At 36.1% G+C, this 9,367-nt stretch overlaps 1 long non-coding RNA gene across 3 annotated transcripts in view; it reads left to right on the top strand.

The window, feature by feature from the left end:
- The window catches only part of LOC136241423 (uncharacterized), a 59,925-nt gene that overhangs the window by 49,645 nt on the left and 913 nt on the right, over window positions 1-9,367 (top strand). For all 3 annotated transcript variants that reach the window (XR_010694292.1, XR_010694293.1, XR_010694291.1), the window contains 2 exons: window positions 7,046-7,201; window positions 8,157-8,294. This is a non-coding gene — a long non-coding RNA (uncharacterized lncRNA). The remainder of the gene's footprint in view (window positions 1-7,045; window positions 7,202-8,156; window positions 8,295-9,367) is intronic.

Here is a 9,367-nt window from a genome sequence, read left to right as displayed (position 1 = left end):
TTAGTTCAGCAAAATGTCGCTGTCAAAAGCCCCAGGGTGGGGCAAGATCTACTTAACTATATAATCCACTACTATTTATCGCTTGAATCCCTACTTTATTATATATAACCGGTTGTTTATTTTTTTGTTATAACATGGAAGATTCTGATTGGCTGTTAGTTCTCTCTATAGTGTACAAGTACACAAAAATTAAAATTTCTAGGGAATGGTATCTCAAGCACAGTAAAGATATAACACTGCTTATTGTTTTACTATCATGCACTACTCCAGCTTGATTCAGTATTTTTTATCAATGTGCTATATGGTCCCTACTCTAGTTGAAAAGAAAATTAATTTTTGTACTTGTTTTAAACTTTTTTGTAAATAATTATTATGACTGGTGACCGCATGAAACAAAAGAAAAGAAAATGGTGCTGTGTGTCCCAGCTGTCAATTATCATCTGAAAAGTGAAATATCCATTACGCTTCGTTCTCAGCTATGTTCATGCAAGGGTCATTCCATACCAAATCAACAAAAAAAAATCCTGACCCCTTTGGATTTTCATGAAATTTGGCATAGACATGGACTCTACTAAGAAACTTTCTCACACCAAAATTTTGCCGATTCTTGTGATCTCCCTTTAAGATATGACCACTCCAAGTTTATTGCAAAATACTACACTGGTTTAATAAAATGGCCATAACGTTGTCACTGATTATCACAAAACCTTTCTGTTTAGAGTTTTGGAATGCTTATTAAATTCTCTTTCAAGTGATGTATTATTCATTATCATTACTCAAAGGAAAGGTCAAACCACAAAAATGTGACTTTTTCCTTTGATCTTACTTTTTTCAAAAAGGATATTTCAATTACTTTCATTTTTTGTTCAAATATTCTTCTAATACCCTTCTTTGATGACAGTAAGTTTGAAGTTGGGATGGCAAGTAGATCATGAGTTGTGGCTACATACATAATTTTACATGCTACCGGGAGTACAAGTATGAACACTACTATGACAATACATACTTTTAAATTAAATTATAGTATGAAATCTCATCAGAACATGGCCAAGTTGCAATACACATACAGTTGGAGGCATAGTATAGAAATATCATAAGGTGATTAAACAGAGGTATCAATACGCACCATTGTTGAAGACACACCAATTATACAATATCCCCTATTGTTATGCATATTGATGCGGTTATGATAACAACATGATTTTGGTGCAAACACCATCAGGAGTCCATGATAGAGATTTTATGAACTCCTGATGCCATATAATGGGAGGGTTTAGTAGCAAATTATCTTGTGAAAGGTTTGACAAAATTATGAAAACTTTACATTAACATTATGAAGTCAGAGGGTAAATCATTCCTTATTCACCAAATTCGCAAATTCTTCAGCTGCTATTTTGTTGGACATCTGTACATGTCAGCAGACACTACATAATAACAAAAGTTTGATGGAGGAAATATTTGGTGGAGAATTGGTGAATAAGGAATGATTTACATTGGAACCTATCTAAAGCCTTGGGCCAGTCACCTTCAGGCAGGTGGCTGCTTTTGAAAGGTGGACTAGTGTATAGATATCTCATTAGGAGAATTTATAGTTGGCCCTTATAAGGTGGTCTTTCTGTACAGTCACTGTACCAAATCAAAACCCTCCACTTCATAATTTTAATAGAGACCTATTGTGAAGTTTCCACAATTCTGTCTAACTTTTCTCTTATAAAACTTACAATATCATAAGATAATTTGCTACTAAGCCCTCCCACTATATGGCATCAGGAGTTCATAAAATCTCTATTATGGACTCCTGATGGTGTTTGCACCAAAGTCATGTTGTTAGCATAACTGCATCGATACACATAGCAATAGGGGATATTGTATAATTGGTGTAGCTTCAGTAATGGAGAGTATTGATACTTCTGTTTAATCACCTTATGATACTTCTATACTATGCCTCCAACTGTATGTGTATTGCAACTTGGCCATGTTCTGATGAGATTCCATACTATAATTTAATTTAAAAGTATGTATTGTCATAGTAGTGTTCATACTTGTACTCCCGGTAGCATGTAAAATTATGTATGTAGCCACAACTCATGATCTACTTGCCATCCCAACTTCAAACTTACTGTCATGAAAAAAGGGTATTAGAAGAATATTTGAGCAAAAAATGAAAGTAATTGAAATATCCTTTTTTGAAAAAAGTAAGATCAAAGGAAAAAGTCACATTTTTGTGATTTAACTTTTTCCTTTGAGTAATTATAATGAATAATATATCACTTGAAAGAGAATTTAATAAGCATTCCAAAACTCTAAACAGAAAGGTTTTGTGATAATCAGTGACAACGTTATGGCCATTTTATTAAACCAGTGTAGTATTTTGCAATAAACTTGGAGTGGTCTATCTTAAAGGGAGATCAAAAGAATCGGCCAAATTTTGGTGTGAGAAAGTTTCTTAGTAGAGTCCATGTCTATGCCAAATTTCATGAAAATCCAAAGGGGTCAGGATTTTTTTTTGTTGATTTGGCATGGAATGACCCGCAACCCGTATCACAGCATTACTAATCAACTATTTGAAAAGCACCTCTACAATCAAGTAGCCACTATGAAAAATACGGATCATTTCCATTACAAAGGGAATCCATCATGCGCTGCTGCCAAATCGACACCTTTCACTGTCAGCAAAGATGAATTTGACACAAAGGAGGACACTGGTAAGTCCATGAAGAATGCATTGTATGTACTGCGGTATGCCAAGAGACACATGTTTGGCTGAAGCAACGTCGAACAGTGAAAGAACCAAGCCCATAGTTTTTTTTAGCTGTTATTTTTAGTTACTACTTGTCTGAAGGCATCAGTCAGTTACTCAGTCAGTAGAAAATTCCGCCGGTTTGATAATTTTTAAAAAAATATTGTAGCAACTTGCTTCGTTTCATAGCACCTTGTAGCAACTTGCTTCAACTTGTAACAACCTGCTTCGTTTTGGGTCAATCTGAAAGCTTGTTTGGGCTTAGTTTTACCTAACCAGTACTGCTTCATCGTCATCAGGTAAAAGTGAGCTGGTTTTTGGGTGATGTTTTTCATGGGCCACACCCACTCCTTTGTGGTCCCTACCATACAGTACTATTGTACTATCATACTGTATGATTTATGACTGTTGACTTGTTTACATCATAATATTGTAGTTGTAATCAAAAGTTAATAATAGTGGAGACCTCTCCACTATTATTAACTATTGTTGTAATGTGTTATATGTTTTTCCTGAGCACACCAGCAAGGGTTACTGCTCCGAAGAGACTAGCTAAATTAGAATGTGTACCTCTGGGAGGTATTTTTAAAGGGCTGTACCGATACCGGTACCGATATTACGAGTATCAGTCAATTACAAATCTACAGTACAGATAATTCACTCAAGTTATATGCACCATTAACATAGATACTATACTAATAACACGGGATTGGAAGCTCCGTTTTGCACGCCAGCACTCCTCGTTGTACCGGAAGTAATTAATTTGCCAGTTGCATCATGTCATTAGTTATGTTGCTATGTTCGTTGCTATGCTCTATTATTACAGGACAGGATTTGGCTCTTGTTCCATGAGTTGTAAGTTTGTCTGTATAAACAAAGAACTGTAGTTGTTACACTAAGCCACACTCAAATCACTTAGCTTTTCCATAATTCCAGCAATTGTCTGGAGGACGCTTAGAAATACCCAAAACAGGTATACAAACTATGTGACTTCTCGTTTGGTTAAGGCTAAAAATCTTCTGGAAAAAGCATTGAACTATACCAACGTGCGGCACAAGCCATTTGTACTTTAATACAATTCCATTAGTTTTCACTGTATGTCTTTATAGACTTGGCAAAGAATACAAAATACGGTTTCATAGTGTTCCCCAATTTACGTTGTGCTACAAGACTATGAATACTAGCTCATATATCACCCTATACACTTACCTGGTTATCTGCAATATTATTATTCCATAATTTAAGCTAAGTTGTAAAAAGAATAATGATATTGTCTTTTTGAAAAGTCTAGTTTAAAAATCAATAATGGTCAATGAATGGTTGCAATGATGTTAATGATAATGATGATATGAGACTGTTAATATCAAAATTGTACTGACATCACTGCAGCATTTCTTTGCCACCAACCATAATTTGAGCACTCTTTCATAGCTACATAGTTCAGGCATTGACAACTATAACACTTACTTGCACAGCAGTTCCTATGTTGTTTCTAAATCTAACATTTATCAAATCTTGCATTGGTTTGGATTCATCATCTTCTTTACCAAAGGATGGAGTATATTGACAAACATTCAGTAGCAGCTAGCCAAGTGATTACCAATATAACAATTACATTTTAAATCAATAGGCTGGATTGTAATGTCATTTGATTGGGAAAAATATTTCCATTTCAAATACCAAATTGACAAAGAAAAATTCTGACTGGCTTTTAGTTTTCTATAGTGTACAAGTACACAAAAAAATTGAAATATTCAACTAGAGTAGGGAATGGTATCTTGAGCACAGTAGGGATATAACACTTCTTATTGTTTTGCTGTGATTTAATATCGTGCACTACTCCAGTACTTTTTTTCAATGTGCTATGGTCCCTATTCTAGTTGAAAATTACTTGTTTCTTAACTGTTTTTGTAAAATAAAATTATTATGACTGGTGAACCCACGCATACTGCATGAAACAAAAAAAGTGGCGCTGTGCATCCCAGCTGTCAATTATTGTCTGAAAAGTGAAATATCCATTACACTTCATTATCAGCTATGTTCAACCCGTTACGCAGCATTATGAATCAACTATTCGAAAAGTAGCCACTATGAAAAATATGGACAGTTTCCATTACAAAGAGAAGCCATCATGTGCTACTACCAAATCAATACCTTTTGCATAGGACCCAAAGGAGGACACTGGAAAGTCCATGAAGAATGCATTGTACATCCTCAATACCGATATTTCACTCAAATTATATGCACTATTGAAAGCAGTATTAGTACCATGGAAAGTGTCTCACTGGCTAAGTTGTGGTAATGTTAATCCAAGTTTTTTCTTCTTTTTCTGAGAATTGTTGCACCACTTTGTTGTTTTCTGGTGGTTGAATTTTTTGTTCGGTTTTTTGTTCTGTGTTTTCCACTGACAGAAACAGACAATTTTAGATTAAAACCTTTTGTGAACAGTCACAACTATCAAGGATTACATTGTTGAAGCAAATGAGTTGTAGTAATTTAACACAGCCATAGTGATCATGTTACATACTCTGTTATGTTGTAATGCATATCAGTTTGGCTTACACACACAAGAAATACGCTCACCCTTTCATGTGAGACATTATCAAAGAAAAATATGAAAAGTGTATGCACACAAGGCCTACAGCTACCTATGCTATAGTGTAAATAAATGTTGCTTGCATGCATGCAAACATTTACTAGCTATATGCTGTTAAACTTGCAGGGCAGGCATTCACCGACGATTGTCGTAGCCGAGCATCACGTGACATCAAACTGCTGAACCTACAAGAACCAATAATGTAAACAGTTCATCACACAATCAACTGGTAGCATAGCTTTGATACAGACCAACCACCACTGCTTTTTCAAGTAAACACTACATGACCCCAAATTGAAGGCCGGGGGCACTAATTTATGAACTATAATGAGTGTTATCACAAATATCAGCATGCCAAGAAAGCTTTGTCCCAGACTTATAGCAGCCAATGTACATTTTGCATGAATCTGGTGTAAACCACAACTCGGTTAGTCAGTACAAATTGTGCATGTGACACTTTATAATGACTTGACCTTTTCTCCATTTCCAGTTCCATTTGCACATGCCATTATTGTTATGTAGAAGAATACGTTTTCCTGTTTTCTTTCATCAATAGTAAGTTAGACTATACGGTACTTTCCATATCAAAAAAATACACTTGACAAGTCCACTGAAATGAAATCTTTTGCTGCCAGCACCATCCACACTGAATCCAACTGACGATTATCACTTACAGTGACTTAGAGATACTGAGATACAGTACCATGACTATAGTGACCACGCTTTGACTACATTTTAAATTTCGAATTTAAACCGCACCAAGGAGTGTGGCATGTGCGTCTACATGAAGTGTAATTATAGGGACTTCCCAAGGGATTTTCCGCGTAATGGATCACGTGATACACCATCCTTCTTTCAAATCATGGTTTAACAAATGGGCTACATGTTTACGCTTTACAGTATTAAAGTAGGGTTGTTTTGAGTGTTGCTGTGAATCCTCGTGTGAATCTTAAGCTACTTGTGATGGTTGGGCAAAAGTTTGTGATTGTTGGGCAAATGCCCGCCCATGCCCATCCTTGGCTACGCCACTTGTATTAACACTAATTTGATCAGGAAGCTGCCATTATTGGCAGTGACCAGAGCCGTACGAGCCATAGTTTAAATTGGTTATCGTCCAAATCCACGGTATCTTCACTATTTTAGAGACCTTCAGAATTGCGCCCTCGGTGATTATTATGCTATTCCGAAGGTCTCTAAAATAGCGAAGATACTTCTATTTGTGCGATAACCTACATGTGGTATCAGTACAGCTCTACTGTTTTACCTCATCACCTCACTTGTAATTCATACTGTGTAGTACAATTATTGCTATGTGGGAAGATCCCTACATTGGTATGTTACCACCATCTGTTCAAGGGATTTTCCCTCATAACTATGTTGTAATAGCTACCATCATTCATAAGGACATGGCAATGTGTTCTGTTGTTTAAGGGTTGAGTGGGTACAGTATGTAATCATTTAATAAGTGCAGCTACAGGTATCAACTTCCTCTTACGGTAGCATACCATAAGCTTTCCATCATGTATGATATTTGTATGATGGTTGGGTAGCATACATTTTAGGAGAACCCTACAAAACAGTGCTACCATACTGTTTGATGTTGCATGTGTTTGTAACTGTGTGTATGAGTGTAGTCCTCAGACATGGAACAATGTTTGTACACTACACACAGTCAGTAGTGGTTACACACTTGTTCTTACTACTAATAGAAAACTGGTGTGAAGTTTGAGTGTTGTCAAGATGTGCAGTGTTGTGTTGAGTGTGGTCTAAGATGTGATGAGTGTCTACAACAAGTTGGAGAGTCATGTAACTGTGACGTGCCGACTTGTGATAGTTGTCTGGACTCCATATGTCCAACTAGAGAGGTGAGAACCAGTTAACACAGTCTCATTAACCAGCTGATGTTTGTATAGTGTGTGGATGTGTGTTTAGAAAGTCATCTGGTAACCTTAACCATTTTGCTGACACTGCCAAAATTTTGTCACATCCATGCAGTGTGAAAACATTTAATGACACAACACCAGTTGGGGTAGTACCATTGTTACCATATAAGGGGTTATTTTCAAAGAGGAAATTTTCAAAGAACAGCTGGTAAAAATTAATGTCAAAGGTTTATTGTCAAATGCTCAAACAATAGACAATATACATCTCATGTTCAAATGTTGTGTTTTGGTAGTGCGTGTTTGACTGGCTGAATTGGCGACTACGTGTACCAGTACAAATTAAAGTGATACGGAAATATCATGTCTGCAAAGAAATATGGACCACTACGCTAGGGGAACGCTAGGGGAAATTTTGTTTAGCATGAATCATTTCCCATATATAGCTACTGCATGTGCGGAGGGAAATCTTAAGTGCTTAAGGGTTCAGTTGGTGGTTGCTTAATAGTGATTGGCTTGAAATAATGTTGGATGTAAAATCTCATTCCAATCACAGTTCAACAGTTACACACTTCTGTAACATGAGTTCACATGTAGTAGCAAGCGTGAGTGAGCTCTTATGTAATAGCAAGGGTTCATTATGAACTCTTGGTAATAGGTTGTGCATTACGATTAGAAATTTTTTGATGAGTTAAATTTTTGTAGAACCACTGCTCTTCAAATAATTTAAACTCCTTCAAACATAACCTGTTGTATGGTACTAAGGACACTCTGTTATGGATGAACTAAAAGTCATAAAATATGTTCCACTTGCCAACCAACAAAACAGTAAAGGTGACCAGATGATGTTATCTCATCCACTACACACAAATATTATCTACAAAAACTCATGACATTACACAATTACTACAAATCATTTATCATTCTCCTCCTCCTCTAGCAATGTTCTCAGTGTGACATATGCTTGTCCTCTGGTGGACCATGTTGTGTTGACATGAAGTGTGATTGTTGTGGGGATCTGTCTTGTGTGTGTCCTTGTGGAGACTGTAATCAGTGTTGTGATTGGCCACAATGTGAGGTGAGTAACCATGGTGATGGTTTAAATAGCATAAATACAAAAATGTACCCGTAAGCGTAAAGCTGGATGGCTAGTGTGGGGTTTCATATAATATGTGGCAAATTAAACCTGTAAACATTTTATTCTGTGAATTTTATAAAAGGCAAAGTTTGCAAAAGTTGATTCATATAAAAATATTATTTTTTCATTGTACTGTAACCATATACTACCATAAATCATGAATATTTCAGTCAAATTTTTGGCCATTGATGAAAGCTAAAACAACAAATTTTAGTACAGGGAATTTGCTAATTGACTTCTTGCAGTACTCCGTACAATGGATGTGTTTGAAATCCCTGTGTGCTGTAATGAATGTTAAAACCCAGCAAAGAAGATATTACCGGTGGCCTTAAAGATTCCCTCCTTGTTGACGGAAACTTAAATTTCTTCACTTCTTGCTCAAAGTAGTTTCATAAGTAGATAATTCATTTGGCTGTTTAACCTCTTATTAAGAGGGTTTCACTCCACACTTGCTGATGCTACACTGGACACCACATTAAGTGTGTGCCCGTAACATGAGTTTATGAATAAATGCATCATTTACATCATGTTTAAAGCCTTTGATGTTGTGTGGTTTCTTATTCACCAACCCTTGATCCAGCTCAACACATACATACAGCACCTTGCATAAAAAGGTTGCGAATTTGTCAGGAATTCATCATACATTCCTGTAACAGTAATCACGAAGGTTGGGCGAAGTTTACATGGTTATAACAACTTTCATGAATTTACAGGTCTGTCTTCATGTTTTTCTAAAGTGTACCCACCCAAGAAGAAGATACGTCCAATGGCAGATCCAGGATGGGGCATTTGGGGCATTTTCCCCCCATCCTTAGTGGAGGAGCCATACTTCTTTTGATTGAAATACTAAACCTTGTACTAAACCTTGTCAGGCCATAATCAATTCATATATATATTACTACCATTTTATTGCAAATTCTACTAAAACAAAAGTCAAAGCAACTGTGAATGTCAAACACATTAAGCCTTTTAAACAGCTGTTATGACTTCACAAAGCCAAAATAGCAAAAAAA

This window comes from Dysidea avara, chromosome 12, assembly GCF_963678975.1.
Source record: "Dysidea avara chromosome 12, odDysAvar1.4, whole genome shotgun sequence".
Taxonomy (NCBI): domain Eukaryota; kingdom Metazoa; phylum Porifera; class Demospongiae; order Dictyoceratida; family Dysideidae; genus Dysidea; species Dysidea avara.
Note: the sequence above shows the minus strand (reverse complement) of the source record. Positions and strands in the feature narration are given on the sequence as shown.